The 20,049-nt window shown below is 40.3% G+C and overlaps 1 pseudogene; it reads left to right on the forward strand.

Moving 5' to 3' along the window:
- The first annotated feature begins 16,363 nt into the window (after positions 1–16,363).
- On the forward strand, positions 16,364–16,876 carry LOC109489552 (annotated as a pseudogene).
- The last annotated feature ends 3,173 nt before the right edge of the window (positions 16,877–20,049 follow it).

The following is a 20,049-nucleotide window of genomic DNA, read 5'->3' on the forward strand; positions in this document are numbered from 1 at the left end:
CTTGGAGTCAACTGTGCAACCAATCTCCTGCATCTTGATTGGGAAATAATCTTCAATAAGGTTAGTGATCTCTCCCCCAGGTGATAGAATCATGACCTGTGGCCAGTTGCTAGACCCATATTTATCAAAGTGTGGTCTCTAGGTACTTTCTGTATCATACTCACTGTGATACTTGAGGTGCTCTAAACCTACTGAATTAGCATCTCTGGGGCTGGGGCCCAGAAATCCTCATGTTAATTGGTCCCCCAACCCCACCTTAAACTCTTAAACTCAGGTTTGAGAATCTCTGCATTAGATTCTCCTACTTAATACAATTAGTGAAACATGTAGACTCAAGTAAGAGAGTATTTTTTCAGATATGGAAAACTTATTCAGAAATGAATTAGAAAAAATATAGTTGGGCTTTTCCAGTGAATTGCCTTAAACTCTGAACTTTCCCGAAATTATGATAAATATGTCACAGTTAAATTAATCGATAAACTCATACTGACAAAGTGAGATAGAATTAGTTTGATTGATTGCTTTTGCTCTTTTGATTTTGTACCTGGAAGGGGCCCCTAAAAACTGTTGCATCTCAAAATTGGGCCATTTTCCTTTCCTCAGCAACAGTGTTCAAGTCAACATTCCTATGGTTTCTTTCATAGAAAGAGTGAGAAATTAGGTCATCCCTTCAAGAAGCCTGTGATGTAGCGAAGATGAAAAATGCATAGGGACGCCTGGGTAGCTCAGTTGGTTAAGCGTCGGACTCTTGGTTTCAGTTTAGGTCATGATCTGAGGGTCATGGGATTGAGCCCCACACAGGGCTCTCTTCAGCATGGAGTCTGCTGGAAATTCTCTCTCCCTCTCCCTCCCTCACCTCCCTCTCCCCTCCACACACGTGTGCATGCTCTCTAAATAAATAAATAAGAAAATAAATAGTCTTAAAAAAAGAAAAATGCATAAATCTTTACTTGGCAAGAAAAGAACAGATTATAGGTTTCATCCAATGCCTTCTAGCAGGCAAGAAGGGAAGGAAAAAAAGATATCCTTACATTTTCAAAATCCATATCTTTATATTCAATTCAGAAGCATTCAGTGGGAGTCATCCAGGTGCCCCTCAGGTAGAAACAAACTTTGTGTGTGTGTGTATGTGTGTGTGTGTGTGTGTGTAAGAGAGACAGAAATAGAGGGAGAGAGGGAGAGGAGGAGAGTAGTTCTATAAGTTCACTGGAAGCATCCTTTGAGCCATTGACTGAAAATTTAAGACATTCCGGAAGGTTCTTTTTGGGGTCAAAAAGATACTTTAGTGACAACTTGAAGGAAATAAATCTGAAAGAAGTAAAAAAACATGAAAAAAAAGGTTAATACTCCACTTAAACTAGTTTTCTTGGTTCCAGTCTTTACTGAAACTAATTAAGCCTGCACAGAGGATCAGATTAATCATCTGAAAGCTTAAAAACCCTTAATAGCACCCATTACCTCACTGAGTTGTCAAATTCAAGTGCATCAAGGGCAGAGAAAAGAACAGTAAGTGAATGAAGCTGGATGGTTATGAGTAATAAGGGGTGGTGGGGTCTGAGGGAAACTGGAGAATGCAAGTCCCATTGAGAAATACTCAAACTCAGATTTTTAAAAAAACAATGGACCTGGCCAATAGAGCACATTTATGGCTCAATTCTGGCCTTAGGCCATCTGTGTGCCTCGGTGGGCTGACTTAAATCCAAACTTATTAATATGGCATTTCAGATTCTCTATGGCTTAACACAGTGCTGTGAAAAGAGTAAGACTCCTCACATTCATTTTTAATGCAGCAAGATGTAGAGGAAAGATCATTGGGCTTTGGAAGTCTTGGGATTAAATTCTGATTCCACTACTCATTTGGTGTCCCTACAGCCTCAGATGACTCATCTCATAATCTTTAAGCCATGTTTGTTTTTCACATATACAACATCAATAATAATGCCTGCCCTGCCTTGCTCATTTATTTCCTAGGAAAAGAAAATGATATCATTCAGAGCTGTACAACCAGTATGGCAGCCACTGGTGCCATGCGGCTATTGAGTACTTGGCGTGAGGCTAGTGCAACAGAGAAACTGGATTTTTTAGTTGCATTTAATTTTAATGAATTTAAATGTAAACGTGAATCCTGCTCGATTTAGTTCTTGGTAAACTCTTAAGAACGGTTGGAATAACTTGAATTTGTCGATCTACTTTTTTTAGCTGTAAACTTTTGTGAAATCTAAATGCAGATTAAATATTTCTGTTGAAAATTTAGCATCTGAATTGAGATGTCTGCAAATGTAAAATACATACTGGATTTTGAAGACTTGGTATGAAAAAAGAATGTAAAACATCTTGTTAATAACTTGTTATTGACTACGTGTTAAACAATATTTTGGGCATATTGGTTAAATTAAGTATATTGTTAAATTAATGTCACTGATTTCTCTTCACATTTTAAACAAAGGTGGTTCCTGGCTATTTTAAAATTATGTATGTGGCTCACATTATTTTTCTATAGGGCACTGCTGTTTTATCTGATTAAAGCTTTCAATAAACTATGATTTTTTTATAAGCAATAAATCCTGCACAAGTAGGTTGGAGCATTTGTGAGGATAGGGATTGTATCTGTCTTGTTCTCCATTATATATCTAGGACCTGGCCTTGTTCCTGGAACAAAGTAGGGGCTTGATAAAGATTCTTTAAACAAATAAACATTTAAATAAGTTTAAATACATAGTAATGAATGTTTATTCAAATAGCGTCTTTGTGGCATTGCCTATAAAATGAGGGAGATGTAAAATGATATCTACATTGCTTCCAGGTCTGAAGTACAATAAGACCTTACATAAGATCCCATACAGCACAGTGTAATATGCTTTCACTCTGTGAGGATGGACAGTCTTTTTCACCTGGCTGGCCTGCGGGGATTTTGATATAGTATCTTTACACACTATAGATCAATACAAGAAGGACGAGCAAATCTCCGTTAGACGGCAAGCTGTAACTCATATTGCCAGATTCTGTTAGTAAGGAGGAAAGCAGGACTGGTCATATCAGCATCTATATGTTGGCCTTGGTCACTTTATTGTCATTATTTTTTATTTTCAGTCAAATCCCTGTTTACTAGATAATTCTCACTTCAGTAGGCTTTCTTTCCTACAGATTGGAAAGTTTTTTTATGCACGTGAATATTCCACACCTTGAAGTGAGAATTTGCCCCTTGGGAAGTAACATGCTTTCTTGGAGAATGAATTGTCACCTCACATTTGCCATCTGTGCTCAAGGAAATATGTTTATTTTTAGTGAACAAGGTAAACCCTAGAGGGGATAAGTCATAGATTCTAGGGTATCCCTAGAGGGGATAAGTCATAGATTCCCTAACCAGTAGGTTCCACTTTGTTTCATTTCATGTGATCGTATAGTATTCTCTTGATAATGAACATATCAGGTTTCTGAGGTCCCTGGAGCTCCTCTTACAAGGAAAAGTGTGTATGGGTGTAAATTTTATACATAATATATGCATATGTGTTTCTGTTTCCATGGTAAATGTTACGATTTATTTGCCCTACATAAAATTTAACATTTTAACGCTCACTCCATGGAACTGAAGGTGAGGAACTTTACTGTGAAGTGAATTTCTTTGGAAATGAATGGCAACTTGTCATTTTCCTCTGCTTCTTACTGATGGAAGTTGTGAGGATTCCAGTGTTTTCCCCTGAGAGATTATCTTCCGTTGGCTGCCATCCTAAGTTTTGAGATGTTTATTCTAGAGGCAATTTAAACAAAAGGGAGGAAATGCCCTGGCCTAGTGACTGCATGTAATCATAATGAAAAATGCTTGATATTGAATCAAAGGAGTAAATGGTGTGATTTCAGACTCAGACTCTCTCTCTTCTGAGGATGGGAATCCTTTGGAGGAACTAGGATAAAAAAAGAGCACGTTGTGGCAAACCTGGCCCATTTGTAGCATATTTATTTTCCTCTTTCATCATTTTTATGACATCATGACCCTGTGGGTGAAGAAGGCTGGTAAATTGTGTGCTAATGCAGTCTAAGGGTGCTTTTCCCCCCTACCTTGTGACGGTGTTTAGTGAATTAAGTTTCTGTTTTGTACTTAAATAGAAAAGAAAACACATGACCACTAGAATAGAAATGGATTCAGGCAGGAATCATCAATGAGTACCAAATCTAGAGGTGGAAGTTCAACAAAGAGCAGGATACTTACCTAACTGCAAGGTGTCTAAAAGTACAGAAGGGAAGTAGTTAACTGTGCAGTGAAGACATGGCACAGTATCTTAGTCAAGTGATAGAAATTAATATCACCACGAACAGGCAAATGAGTATCACTGGTCCTGAGATGAGACACTTTTGGAAGAACACATCATTATGTAGTCTTGCAGCCCCAAATGCTACCCAGGAACCTAGTCATAAGGAAATATCAGAGAAACGCAAATTGAGGCCAGTCTATAAAATAAGTGAAAGGCTGGGGGATTGCTTCTGGGTTCAAGGAGACTATAGAGATATGACAACTGAATGCAGTGTATTCTCCTGAACTAGATCCTTTATCCGAACTGTAATTGTTATACAGGTCATTGTGGGGGGCACATGATGAAATGTATATATGGACTATAGATTAGATAAAAAAGTATTACATCAAGTTCAAATTTATTGAATTTGAGAACTGTACTGTGATTATGTAAGAGACTCTTTATTCTTAGGAAATAGACGTTGAGGTATTGCAGAGTAAGGCATCAAATGTACAGCCTACTGTCACATGGTTCAGAAATACACAGAGTGTGGGAGGGTATTAAGCAACATGGAAAAATATTAAAATGTGTTGAATTGGTATAAAGGGCATTTCAGATTTGCAACTTTTCTCTAAACTTGAAATCATTTCAAAATAAAAAGTTTTGAAAAGTAGAAGCCAGCCTCCCTACCACACACAGAGCCTCCCTACCACATGTAGATATACATGTACCCATTGAGGGAAAGTTTTCGTAGGAGAAGAACTTAGAATACAAGCCATTGGAATAGTAGGAGAAAAATATGAGGATGAGCCATGAAAGCACCTTCTCATAAATATTGTTGGAAGCAATCCTTTATGATGACAGAACCCAGGAATTCTGTGTCCATCAGGATAATCCCATTTAAGAATTTTTGGATGGCTGCAAAGCTCCCAGAATCCAGGGTGTAGGGTGATAAAGCCCTGGTTTGAGGGTTGATTTATTGGCTGGCTTAACCTGCTTGTTACCAGGAACTTGTGGAGCAGCGGTCTGGGTGGAGCTTGTGTGCCCTGCACTGTTCCTCTGGAGGGACAGCGTGAGATTAAACCTGGCGAGGGGCACAGTGACTGTACTTGAAGTGTTGCGTTCTCAGGGGCAGGGGCTGGCCATACATCTTCTCTTAGTGGACTGGCGTCACTGCAGCGGGGGAGCCCCACAGTCTCCTGTGAAGCATGTGGAGGGAATGTTGGTTCTTCGTGCAACCTCTCTCCTCTACTCACAAGATTTCAAGTGTGCAAGCTTGCTTTTCCTGCAGACTTGAGGCGAAAGCAATGCATCCATGTACCCTGCACATAGAGCCTTCTAGGAAGGGTAGGGCTTGCTAACCAGCCCATTAGAGTGAGAGAGAATGAAGCTGTTGTTTAACCAGTCTAGAGAAATATCTCAGCGGGATCTCCCTTAACAAACACCTGTAATCTGGTGTTACACCAACACACAGTTAACTCTTTATACAGATCTTTGCAGTGCCCTAGGAAGCACCCCGTGGGGTTACATAGGAAGGAAAATCCAGCCTTTTATTACTTAATCACATCACTCAATGTTAGAGGTTTTCATTATCTCATAAAATGCTTTCCAGGGGTAGGGAAAGGTGGTTTGGAAGAAATTTTATTGACTTGCCTTGTTTCCAATTTGTGAGCTTTCAAACAAAAATACTTGATCCTCTATTTATTTGTTGTTTTTAAAGAACAGGACTTTTGGGCAGGGTTGGTTCATTTTGTTATGTCCTCATGGTGACATGTTTTAAGAATTATTTTTCTTAAGTGTAAATGGCATAGAGAGCTATAAATAATCAATGTGTGCCTGATTATAGCAATAACTGTTTCAGAGTGTCCTGGATCAAAGTCGTGGCATATGAGGGAGGCAGTGTTGGACTCAGCAGGCTTTCAGAGCTATTTGCTTTAAAAGGAGAAAGAGGTCCTAAGACTAAAGTTTCTAGTTTTCAAAGTGCTGTGCAGAATTTCAGCCTCATGATCTCTTATCAACTCTGAAAGGGGACACTTTTGCTGTCTTTGCTTGGTAACCATTTACAAAGTTTCCATTTTTATTTCAGTGGATAACTTTGTGATTTTTTTTCATGTGATATGAATGGTTTTATAGGGGGCTCTCCATTCAAGTTGGGGATTACGAAACTCTGTTCTTTTTCATTTAGTACCAAGAGAAGAAGTAAAAGAACAAAAGAAGAGGATTTAAGAAAAAACAGTTAAGAGAATAGACTAGTGACACACCTAGAAAGCCTGGGGCTTTCTAACACGGGGTTCATCTTCCACGTGCATGACTTATTTGGCAGAGTAACATGGGCCCAAGTTTTCAGATTTAAATTGTCTTTAAAAATTCCATGGCTTAGGATGCAAAATGGGTGTGGGATTTTTTTAAGGCATAATTGTGGTGGAGTCAAAAGCTGTTTGGAAGCCCAGCAATTAAGGCAGATTACTGAGCTCTCTTCCCAAGCAGAGGGATGCTGATGTCTCTTTGGGAAGTGGCTGCCTCGAGAGGAAAGAGTACATTACATTTCAGGGCAGGGTTAACTGGGGCAACTATCTTGAGTTCTTGAGATGGGGCTACTCTTCAGCTGGTTTTCTTGCCTGGATTGTGACTTTCTTATGAGAGAAGGAAAAAAGATGTCTTGGGCTATTGGTCTTCTTTAGCTGATACGATGATTTGAGATATGTGTGTGTGTGTGTGTGTGTGTGTGTGTGTGTACACATGTATACTTTGAATCAGGAAATTTCTTTTTTTTTTTTTTTTGCATTGGGAGTCTGGGTTTCCATGGATGTCTCTATTGTGGCAGGAACAAGTCTCAACTGAGAGAGTGACAAGTGACTGCAGGCTTTCTCTTTGTGGATCCTTTTCTTCTCAGTCACTGCTCTTAGCACTGACAGAAAAGGAGATAATTTTCCTTTTCTTTCTCCTTCACATTCTGGCAATTGGACAACTTTCCCTTGGGACCAAAAGCATTAAGCCTGACCCTGCATTTCCTCAATGTGGCAGATTGACTTTGGTTAAAGGATCCAGTGAAACTCCCCTGTGAACACAAGGTCCACCGACTCTCTTCCCGAAACGCTGACATTCTACATGGCTATCCTGTACTTGGTGCTTTTCTCCCCCCAATTCTTTTAATTGCACTGAGCTCTGGCTCTATTTTAAACTGTGTCCAGCCATTTACCATATTAAGGAAAAAGCAGGTATTTATCCCATCCCATGAGGTGCTGATTGGTTGTAAAATGCCCTTGTAAAATCCGTTCTTGCTGTTAACCTCATTTGTATGAAGGAAAAGTATTTGGAATTTGCCAAAATTGCTGAACTCGATGCAGAGCAGACACTTCTATGGCCTTGTGTTTGTTGAATTATTAGAAAACCCTGAGCCTGTAAGGACCCCAGGAAGTCTTCTAGTATGTTCCTCTGGCTCTGGGTGACTCGGCCCCTTGAAATGGTCATTCACGTTACTGGGCTCTTCCTGTCTCAGCATCTCCTGGGAGAGAGATTACAAGATTTCTCTTTGTAACCTAACATGATACGTATCAACTTATTCACCAACAATTCATCCTAAGAGCTAAGCTGACATCTTTCTGGAATGAGTTGAAGTCAATTTTTGATTGTTTTCTCCTTGGGGATAGGGAACTGTGATGGAGGAACAGTCCATATATCACTCAACCACCCTGAGGATCCAGTCTCAGTTCCTTTAGCCTCTGCTCTTTCCTAAACCTATAATCGCTTTACTTTTTGTCCTAAGTAATACATTTTTTTTCAATATCTGTGACTTATTTTGTTTTTACACACAAAATTTTGTTCTGCTTCGGCTCGGGTTTCTACTGTTACCTTTTTTATCCATATACCAACTGTGCCAAGAACATACACGTTTTCCTGTGGCAGCACAGCCCTGATGACAGAGATGGCCAGGAGAAACACAGACTAAGAAAACAGAGAAATGATCAGGCATATTAAGCTGTGTGCAACACAGATCAGACTAAAAAGTAAGTAGTCAATAAACAAATTCCGCGTAAATAAAATTTCACTCCTAGGTCATTTTCCTCGCCACCCATAGCAACTTTATTAATAGTAAATGATGTCCTTATGGGGATGTTTTGAAATGTAAAAGCCATCCCTTTTTTTATGTCCTAAGAATAATGGAATCCATTATGTTGGAGATTTTTTACATTAATTAAACCTATAATCGCTTTACTTTTTGTCCTAAGTAATACATTTTTTTTCAATATCTGTGACTTATTTTGTTTTTACACGCAAAATTTTGTTCTGCTTCGGCTCGGGTTTCTACTGTTACCTTTTTTATCCATATACCAACTGTGCCAAGAACATACACGTTTTCCTGTGGCAGCACAGCCCTGATGACAGAGATGGCCAGGAGAAACACAGACTAAGAAAACAGAGAAATGATCAGGCATATTAAGCTGTGTGCAACACAGATCAGACTAAAAAGTAAGTAGTCAATAAACAAATTCCGCGTAAATAAAATTTCACTCCTAGGTCATTTTCCTCGCCACCCATAGCAACTTTATTAATAGTAAATGATGTCCTTATGGGGATGTTTTGAAATGTAAAAGCCATCCCTTTTTTTATGTCCTAAGAATAATGGAATCCATTATGTTGGAGATTTTTTACATTAATTAAACCTATAATCGCTTTACTTTTTGTCCTAAGTAATACATTTTTTTTCAATATCTGTGACTTATTTTGTTTTTACACGCAAAATTTTGTTCTGCTTTGGCTCGGGTTTCTACTGTTACCTTTTTTATCCATATGCCAACTGTGCCAAGAACATACACGTTTTCCTGTGGCAGCACAGCCCTGATGACAGAGATGGCCAGGAGAAACACAGACTAAGAAAACAGAGAAATGATCAGGCATATTAAGCTGTGTGCAACACAGATCAGACTAAAAAGTAAGTAGTCAATAAACAAATTCCGCGTAAATAAAATTTCACTCCTAGGTCATTTTCCTCGCCACCCATAGCAACTTTATTAATAGTAAATGATGTCCTTATGGGGATGTTTTGAAATGTAAAAGCCATCCCTTTTTTTATGTCCTAAGAATAATGGAATCCATTATGTTGGAGATTTTTTACATTAATTAAACCACTGTCTTGGGGTAGAGAATTCATAATTTGGTTGATCTCCCAATGACTGGCATTACCCAGGAGCTATTGTGTTCCCCAAAGTAACACTGATAAGAAGAGACTACTCCCAGAATGCCATGGGATTTTTCAGTTAAAACTAGGATGGGTGTAACTTCTTTACTTCCTGAAGCTGTATCAGTTACAAATATGTGGAAACAGAGCAGATTAAGCTATTATGGAGAAGTTTCTTCTGAATAATTCATATTATTTTTCCTGTGTAGAACTGTTCATTCTCCCCCTCCTCCCAGATATGAACTAAATATTGAAGGTTCATTACATTCCTAAATATCAGAATTCTAACCATGATATTAGGTCTGGGAGCAGGCTGAGTTTTTAGTGTCCCAATGAACAGGATGTAATAAAAACTCCATAAAGAGCTAACTCTTTGCCACATACTTTGAACATTATGCAACACTTGAGGGAAAATAACTTACAGGCTTAGCTTAATTATGCATGGCTCTGAAGTAAATCAAGATCATCTCTCCAAATCATGTTTTAGTAAACATCGTCCTACTCTCAACACCCCGCATTTTAAATCAGTGAAATTTTTGGTTTCGTCATCTTAGTGATAAGTTTCTTTTCTTCTGGAAGCTTTGCCTGCAAACTGACTCTCTGCATGATTTAGTTTTGCGTTGCCCTTGTTGAACACAGAGCCATCTTGCTCAGTAGGAAATGAGCACAGGACTCCCTATGGCCAAGGAGCTGATGTTGTTCAAGGCTTTCTAGTGCAGGGAACCCCTTGACTGTTTAACTGTGCCCGACTGTTTGACTCGTCAGGCTCCCATGTCAAGTAATTCATCCAGTATCCTGGGTAGTTCTTCTGTCATTTTCCTGGAAGTGGTGTAAGGTTTTGTGCCTTCTCATCCATGCCAGGTAAAAACTTGAATCTAGGCATAGGACCGATGGAATTCTGTTTAAATGACCACCACTTCATACTCATGTTCTCCCTTCCAGTGGATATCACAAACCCTGGCTTTTCACAATCCCTGGCAAAGTATTTATAACCCCAACCCTCTCTTCTTTCCTTTCTACCTCTTCTGCCCTTTGAAGGACACTCTGAGATAGACCGATAATTTTTCAGAGTACCGTGCTATACAGTCTGAGTGTCTCCGTAGGGAGGGTTGGGAGGGCAGATTTTAATTACTCAAGTATTCGTTGGGTGTTTACTGGATGTTAACCACTGAGGTCAACTGAGGTTGAACTGTGCATCCCTCACCTCCAAAATGGCAGCAGTAGGGGACGAACCGAAGCAATGGTGTTCTGATGTTGTTGGTGCACAAGAGTTGTTAGAGATGGCTTCACAATGGCATGAGAATGGAGAGAATGGAGATATGGATCCTGCGTAGTGGTGTCCCTTTGATATCAAGGAAAGAGGGTGAACAAAATTGTTTCCTTCAATTAAGAGTGACAGTCATCCAAGGGAGCTCTTTCAAGTCTCTCTTTGAGCAGTTGGTTGAACAGGCTTCTTAGTGTATACAAAGTCAAACCATTCAAGAAGACAATGGGCTATTGCTGAGGTGGTGGGACAGATGGGATATAGAACTATTTTTACTTATTTTGCCTCAAAATGCTAAAGTCCTGTAAGAAGAAATAATAGCTAACGCTCATGGTATTTATATGTGGCAGGATTTGTTTCCAGCCTTTTATATACCTCTGATTTAAACTTCACACTCTTAGGTGGGCACTATTATTATTTTTCAGGCAGGCAACTGGTATACAAAGAGCATGAGTACCTTGTCTAAATTCCTGCAGCTAGCAAAAGATAAAGCCAAGCAGTCAGGTTCCAGAAGCTGAGAGCTTTTAATCAGAAAATAGGGTTCCTTGGGATCAGGATTCCAATGCCACAAACTGGAAGAAAGAAGCACAATATCTTAAAAGTTAGTTTCAGAGGATTTGGGTGATTTTGTTTGTTTGTACCTAGGAACCCAGTCATATGGTATGGGGGCAGGGCACATGGTCATACTTAGTGAACAAACACATTTCCTAGAAATTAGCTCGGAGTTTGGAAACTTTTCTGCCTTTGAAGCTCTTGTAGGTGGTTTTCTCTTCTAGAAAAATTCGCACTCTGGATTTTGCAAAGCAGAGCCCTGGAGCTCCCCTGGGAGAGTGGGAAGAAGTTTCCTCTTAAGCTGATTGAGTGAAAGCCCCAGCAAAGTGGCATTTTATAGAAGAGGCTCCATCAAAGCCAGTAAAGCTGAGCATAATTCCTTAAATGTATCTTTATGTAAACAGGGAGGACTCAACAAGATTTTAAAATAACACAGTTGAGTAAGTGAAACAATTGAAGATATGCATCTCATTCAAATTGAATTCACCAACTGCAACAATATTATCTCATGAGGGAGATTTTGTGTCAAATGTTCAAAGCTGGCTTTAAGTCCTTAAGAGGTATCAAAATAATCAAAGTGTTTTCTTTGCTCTTAGGCATCTTGTGAAAGAATCATAAATGGTCCAGACGTTTATGTTGATCAGAAACCACAGTTGCAAAGTGAAAGGAAAGGGTGTTTCTGAGCATAAAACCAGGAGGGAGGAGACTCTATCCGTTATTTTAGCTTCTGTCTTAGAACTGCTATGCTCTTTCTGCCCTGGATCCTTGACTCCAGGTTGCCGGAGGTTCTTTGGAGAGGAGTGTGTCTTTAATGTGAGAAGAATCAGAATTGAGAAAGGGATTCCCAAATCTGATTGATTATCATAATTACCTGGAATGTTTTTTTTAAGGTACAGATTTCCAGGCTCCTCCCCCGGACATTCTGACACAACAGGTCCAGATTGGAATTCAGGAACATGAATTTTTACAAATCTCTCTCGATGGGCATCTATGTCCAAACAGGACTGGGAGCCACAATCTAGTGTATACATTTTACAAATGAGTAGACTGAGGCATGGCTAAGATAATTAATGTATTCAATTCCTGCTTTTTTTCAAGTCTCTGAGTACGTATGCATTGGACAGCTAAGGATGAGTGTATGTGTGTGAGATATGCAGGCACATAGGGATGAGGACCTATCACCCGAAGATACTAAATATCAGGCTATTAATAATAATACTATTATTTTGAAATGGAGTCAGATGAGTAAAAATCTCTGTTGGAATCAAAATGTTAGTTTTGTGAAAATAGAATTATTTAGTACACAATCTCCTAGGAGAAGTAAAAAAGCACCAAAATGAAATAAGAGACACTTCCCAAAGAGTTAGTCATTAAATATTAAACTTACTTTGTCCAAGGCTTCCAATTATGGAGAAGAACCATGCCTTTCATCCTGGAAAGGACAGATGAGTAGTGAAGAATTGTCCTATTCACTGCTTCTCCCTTCCCCAATCTATTGTCTTCCCAAAATTCCATTTGGATTTTGAGCTCCTGAGGTCAGGGACTATATCTTATTCCTACTTATCCCCTGATAATAATTATTTATTGAGCACTTATGTCATTTGCAAAACAATTCTATGACATAGGTACTGTTACAACCTCATTTCACACATGAGAAAATAGATAGGCAAATACTATCTGGTTTGTTTAGTGAGTACAGTGGAAGTACCTTCTCTGGCCTCGAATAGACAACGAAGGGATTCCGGATGAGATGGGACTTTAGTTAAGGCTTGGAGGATGGGTACATATCAGGGGGAGGAATGATCTCTGGTGGAAGGAAGGGATGCCAACATGTTTGAGAAGGTGGGAAGGAACCAAGGGGGCATGTTTGAGGGTCAAGTGCAGGATGATCTCCTCAGAGCAGGCTTGGGCAGAGAGGCAGTGGGAACTGTGGTTGGAAAGGCAATTTGGGGTGGACCCATGGATTGCCTTGAAATCTGGATAGAGAAGTTTAGCTTTGATTTTGTCCATATGAGGACCTCTCCAAGATTTTTGAGCAGGGGAACAACATGCCGGAAAAGTGCTATTCTAGGACAATATGAGTGAGGGGAGGTCTCAGGCACCAGAGCTTCAAGGCCCTGTTCAAAGAAATAGGGACATTTGGAGGAAGCACCAGTTACAGAGGAGAGGAATAGCTGAGTTCATCTTTGCTTTGATTGGGTTGGGATGCCCAAGCCATGTGGCCACCTCTAGCAGGCAGTTGGAGCTCTGGGGCTGGAAATAAAGATATGGAATGTGGATTTTTGAAGTTGGTAGTAAATGAATCTCCGAGTAGAAGAATGAGGAGCAGGAAGAACAGAGGGTCTGGGACCAAAACTGGTGCACCTGACATGTTTGGGGATTAGGAAGACAAACCAGGGAAGCAAATAGTTAAGTGGAGTCTGGCATGTAATGAACTTTTTCATTTCATTAAAAAATACCACCATGTATATGAATAACTTTTAATGTGTTCATCTCTTATGTGCATATTTATCCAGTGAGATTTTTTTTCCCCCTAACTGCCTGCAAAACATTCCCACCAAGCTATTTGCCCTCTGGAAATCTTGCCAGAACCTCAAACGTAATATTTCCAAACTGAATTTGGCTTCTCATTTTCCAAACTGTCTTGTGTTCTGTGTTCTTTATTTCTAGTGACGGCATCCTGTCTTCTAGGCTCAAAACTCTTGACTTCCCTGTGTATTCCACTTGCTTCAAGGCCCAGAAGGTTGACCTCTTTGTGCTCCTTAAGTGCCCAGCCTCCTTTCTCACACCACTGTGCTTGACTTCAGGTACCCACGTCCTTTACCTGGGGGTGTTTAACAACCTCTTAATTCATCCTCCCAAGTTTACGCTCTCTTCCCTGTATTCCATCACACACACCGCTACCGCTAGATTCATCTTTTGGCATCTGATCTTCTGACTCACCAGACCCTCTTAAAAACCTTGCACAGCTTCAATTTGCTGACAGCAGTGGTTTCATATGTGGTCCCCCAAATGAAATCTTAGCCAGAAACTCCAGGATGTCAACTAGATAAAAGCAGGCTGTTCTGGTCACACAGGAGAGTATCCTGGATCATTGCCCGTTCTGTCTTCACAACACCCAGAAATCAGCAGAAGAGAATTTGAATAAGTGCCAACTTCCTGAGCCCCATCGTCATGGCCTTTTGAAATTTCCTCTCAACTTTTTTCCATCTTATTTCCCATTAGTGCCAACTATGTCCCCTACAGTTGAGTCCGAGGGAACTGTCATTTCCGTACACTCCCATTGTGTCCTTCGCTCATCTGAACAAAATTCTCTTCTGTTTAGAGTGCCTTCCCTTCATCTGCATACGTCCAATTCCTGTCTTTGAAGACCCACCTCAGAAGTGCCCTTAGTAGAGAGTTCCTCCCTGATCCATCCCCCTTACTTTTAAATAATTTCTTTTCTCCTTAATCCATTATTGTCCATTATCTGGGTCTCTCTTACGCACACACCACTTCGTTTTTTATTAGAACAACTTAGTGTCTGTTTTATCTCTCCTTATAGACTGTGAAGTCCTGAAATTTGGAGAATAGATTGATTTGCCCCCGTATTCTTCTTTAGGGACTGGGACACACCTTGAGCTTGTGGTTCACAGTTAATTGTTGAATGAATACCTGCTTTGTCAGCATCTTGAAGGGAGGGAGGGAGGCTTCATCGTTATCGTGCATTTCCCGTCATGCACAGTGCAGTGCTGGGCTTACTGCAGGCCTCGTATTGAGTCTTTAAAACTTGCAGGCATTTTGTTTTACTTTGGAGCTATAATATGTATTCTTATCTTTTCAGATACTTTTTGCAAGCCATGATAGGAGACCTGGTGAAGAGCCACAGCAGGACAGTTTTTTCATCCAGCCGGGAGGTAAGGGGAACAGTATTAATGTTGCCATTTTGTTTATGGCACTCATAGGCTGAAAGAGGTAAGATGCCTTTCAGAGAATTAGAGGCAAAATCTTAAAATGCCTTTCTTTGTTATGCTTCTTCCATCCTAGGTCATCTTCCCAGTAAGTATTTCATGGCATGCTCCCTTTGAGGTCATTTACTGCATGTCACTGTCTTTAGGGCAGACCTTCTGAAGAAGTCTGGAAAGAATCTAAACTAATGGCTTGGAACTTTTATAGTTATGCATCTCTAGCTAGGTGTATAAGTGGTTTGAGTTGAAAGAGCCTGGAGTTCTGTGGCAGTAAGCTTCTGGTAAGGGCAGTGGGAAGTCTGAAGGAATAAATTAAAGTACCAGATGCCCTTTATACTGCTCAACTTCTCAGCATGAGTCAGTCCCAACTTCCCAGCTTGGGTCACAAGTTTATCTTCTCTAAGGGCTGTGAAAGCAGCCACAGTGGCAGGGGATGATGGATGGAGTTGCTCTGAGGAAGGGTGTGCATGGAAGTTCTGTTGGGGTCTTGCAATTCCCCAGGAAGTTTCAAGAATTTCTTAAAGTCTAAATTCAATAAATGAAGAAAAAAGGAGGGAGGTTCAAACAATCCATTAGACTAAACTGTATACATTTCAGTACATATAGGAAAAATTTGATTGTGAGAGTAAAATAATAAGAGGAAAGGTTTTTGTGATTGCTACTCTTGAAAATTAAAAAGAAAGTATTACAATTAATTATTTAATTTAAAGGTTTAATTAAATGCAAGTTACAGCTCCTCATTTATATATTTTTCTTTTAATGGCTTAAATCCCTTAAAGCACATAGACGTAGACATATGACTGTTCTCATCTGTTCCTCATCTTTCTTAAAGTTGGAGTTGCCCCAAGTTTCCCATTGATAAGAAAATCAGGTGTTTTTCCATAATAACTTATTATCCCTTGAAAATGGAAATAATGTGCATATATCCTGAACTAATGATTGAATATTTTAGTGTCATTTCTTTGTTTATAATATTTACATAAATCATATGTTAAATGTTGGCCCATTCATAGACACTAACCATCTAAGAATGCTTAAAAAGACCTGGGAAATAACTGAATCTTGGTTTGAGGTGGCATTCAAAGATCTCTTGACACATAGAAGTTATGCACTTCAGCTTCTTTGGCTTTTGACTCAGAGAAGGTGAAGGTGCAACGGACTTCGATCATCCCGAATCCGATTTCACCGGACACCAGCCACCTCCACCATGCTGCCTAAGTTTGTCCCCAATGAGATCCAAGCCATGTACCTGAGGCACACCAGTGGGGAAGTTGGAGCCACATCTGCCCTGGCCCCAAATATTGGTCCCCTGGGTCTGTCTCCAAACAAGGTTGGTGATGACATCACCAAGACCACCAGTGATTGGAAGGGCCTGAGGATTACGGTGAAACCGACCATTCAGAACAGACAGGCCCATATTGAAGTGGTACCTTCTGCCTCTGCCCTGATTATCAAAGCCCTCAAGGAACTGCCAACAGACAGAAAGTAGCAGAAAGACATTAAGCACAGCAGAAATACCACTTTTGATGACATTGTCAACATTGATTGACAGATGCAGCACCAGTTTTTAGCTGGAGAACTCTCTGGAACCATTAAAGAGATCTTGGGGACTGCTTAATCTGCAGGCTGCAATGCTGATGGCCACCACTCTCATGACATTATAAATGACATCAGTAATGGTACAGTGGAATGCCCAGCCAGTTAAGAACTACAAAGGAAAATATTTCAATAAAGAATCATTTGACAACCAAAAAAAAAAAAAAAGTAATGCATTTCACATGGAATGAAATTACAGTATTTATCTTAAACACTGAATATGCAACATAAAACAGGACTTAAGGGCACGGTTTTAGAATTTTATTGCTTGGTTTAAATTCTAGCTTCTCCACTAAGATAGCTATGCAACCTTGGTAAGTCACTTAGCTTCTCTGTACCTGAATTTCCTCATCTGAAAATGGGAGTAAGTATAGAACTTGCCCATATTAGTCATCTTTTACTACAATAATGGTGTGTAGCAGATTGGTCTACCCAAATCTCAGTGGCTTATAACCATAAATATTTTTTTTCTCCTTCAGGGGTTTGTAAATCAACTGTGCAACTCTGTTCTAGGCTGACAGTTGGGTTCAGATCACCTCCACAGGTGTCAGGCTGAAAGAGCAGTGGTTCTCTAAGGGAGAATGTCAGGAGCACAAGAGAATGAGCCAAACCATTTAGCAATTTCGGTCAGACCCTCCACTTGCATACATTCACATTTTAGTTGTCAAACAAGTCATATGGCCAAGTTCAACACTGAGGGGGTGGATAATAATACTTTTCCCATGGAAAGAAGAAGGCAGAGTGAGGAGTTGTTGAACAATAATTCCTACCTCACTGTCTTAGGGCTGTTGTGAGTGATGACTGATATAATATCATATAGCTTTTAGCACATTTACTTGTTACATAGTAAAAGATCAATATGCGTTCCTTATTATTATTTCTTATAAAAATGGTGTCATAAATTTAGAGAGCAAAGAACAAAGGAACTTCTGGAAACTCATGCAGACCTTACTGAGGTTCATGTTCCAACTTGCCCTGAGTCTCTCCTTTATTGCCCTACTTCTACTCCTGTTAGAACCTGAAAGACTGTTAGCAATATGAGAACAGAGAGAAGTTTCCATCTCTCTCTGCCTCATCTAGGCTGGTGTTCAGTTGACCACTGACTACTACTTCCATAATGGTCCAAAAGTGTCACAAAATCTGTTTTCTTGGAGCCTATGGTAGTGAGTTGTAAATCTTGGGAAGTGCATAACTTCTGTTAATTTCCTCCTTCCCTCCCTCCCCCTTTCTTTCCTTCCTCCTTCCTTCCTTCCTTCCTTCCTTCCTTCCTTCCTTCCTTCCTCTTTCTTTTTTTTTTTTTTAAAGATTTTTTATTTATTTATTTATTAGACAGAGATAGAGACAGCCAGCGAGAGAGGGAACACAAGCAGGGGGAGTGGGAGAGGAAGAAGCAGGGGGAGGGAGAGGAAGAAGCAGGCTCATAGCGGAGGAGCCTGATGTGGGGCTCGATCCCATAACGCCGGGATCACGCACTGAGCTGAAGGCAGACGCCCAACCGCTGTGCCACCCAGGCGCCCCTTCCTTCCTCTTTCTATCTTTTCTGTTATTTAAAAAAAAACAACAAAATAGGACTTTCATTAGGTGAATGGATTGGATTTCAGCACCTATTATAACCACAGACTCTTACAGTGAATTTGTCTTTGGGTCTTGGAAGCAGATATCGAGGCAGAGTTTGAGATGCAAGATGTTTATTAAGGTTAACCTGTGGGGGCACCTGGCTGGCTTAGTCAGTACAGCATATGACTCTTGATATTGGGGTTGTGAGCTTGAGCCCCATGTTGCATGTGGAGTCTGCTTTAATACAAGGGGGGAAAAAAGGTTAATGCCTGTGAAAACCAGGACTAGGGAGTAAAACTGGGATAAAGTAAGTTACACCGTGGTGCAGGTCTGACAAAGCCTCAGCCAACCAGGCATGAACTCTAGAGCTACAATAGCCTTCCAGAGCTCTCTAGAGTTAGGTCAAGATGACCACTCCTTTAAATTTCTTCATAGATCAGTCATTTGATGTGGGCTGCCCCAAGGAAATGTGTGGCTTAGGCTTGGGGACTGTGTGGCTGAGGCAGACCCTGAAGGGGCTGGTAGCTGGAGCCTGTGTGTAGAAGGCACATCTACAGGTGAATAGCAAGTCCTTCCTGAAGAGAGGTCTGTGTGGTGGATCTCCAAGTCAACCACAAGAGCCTAGCTCATTGTACTCATTTCATAAATGTTGATTATTATTATTATTGCTAGTTATCAGTTAGTTATGTATATGTACAGTTTTGCTATCTCAGCTCTTTTATTGCTTACCCTCACTGCCCCCCCCAATGGCGTATCCACCCCACCCCCCAGCTTGTCATATGCTTTAAGAGAGAGTCATGATGGTAACAAGACCCTTTGGGCCATTGAGAATACTCTGGATCCTGTGTTCACTCTTGAGTTTCCAACTCAGCTCATCTAAGTTCAAGCAGGGAATGGGGGAGATTACTGCAGAGTTCCAGTGTGGATTTGTGTCCAAAGTTTATTAGGAATGATACCTCTAAGATATGCCTCTACTATTCCAGGCAGAAGAGACTTAAACTTAGAGACCTGGACTCATAATCTTATAGAACAATGGATTGTTGGAATAGAAGAAAAATACAAATCAATGTGTTCACCTTCCTCCTGTTACAGTTGAGGAAACTGATGCATAGAGAGCGATGATTTGTTCAAATTCACCCAACTCTTTAGTAGCAAATACTCAGGCCAGTGGCTTTACATGCAATCATATAGTGTTTAGATAGCACTGGGGCTTATGAATTTGGGTCAGGGTTGGAGTTGGATAATTTGGTTCAAATCCTGACTTACACACTAATAAGCCATGTGATTATGGGCAAATAATTTAACCTCTACGAGTCTCAATTTCCTCATTTTTAAGAGGCCACTTCATAAGGTAGTTGTGAGCTTTAACTTAGAAGTGGATGAAAAGAGTTTAGCTGTTACAATGATGATTTCATTCACAGATCCGTATTCTGTTTTTAGGAAGACACAATAGGAAGCATGCCTGTTATTTATTACTACAATGATGCAGTGGGACAACACAAAACTTCAGTGGCATGCAAAATTAAACATTTATGGCTCACGCATCTAGGCTCAGCTGTTGGTAAGCCAAGCCACCTCTGCTGATCTTGGCTGGAGACTCACTCACATGCCTGTATGTCAGCTGGATGCTGGCTAATCTGGGATGACCTTTGCTGGGTCAGCTGCAAATACTCAGCTCTTCTCCTCCTCTTCTTCATCCTCCAGCAGGCTAGTTTGGGCTTGCTG

This window comes from Ailuropoda melanoleuca, chromosome 13, assembly GCF_002007445.2.
Source record: "Ailuropoda melanoleuca isolate Jingjing chromosome 13, ASM200744v2, whole genome shotgun sequence".
Taxonomy (NCBI): domain Eukaryota; kingdom Metazoa; phylum Chordata; class Mammalia; order Carnivora; family Ursidae; genus Ailuropoda; species Ailuropoda melanoleuca.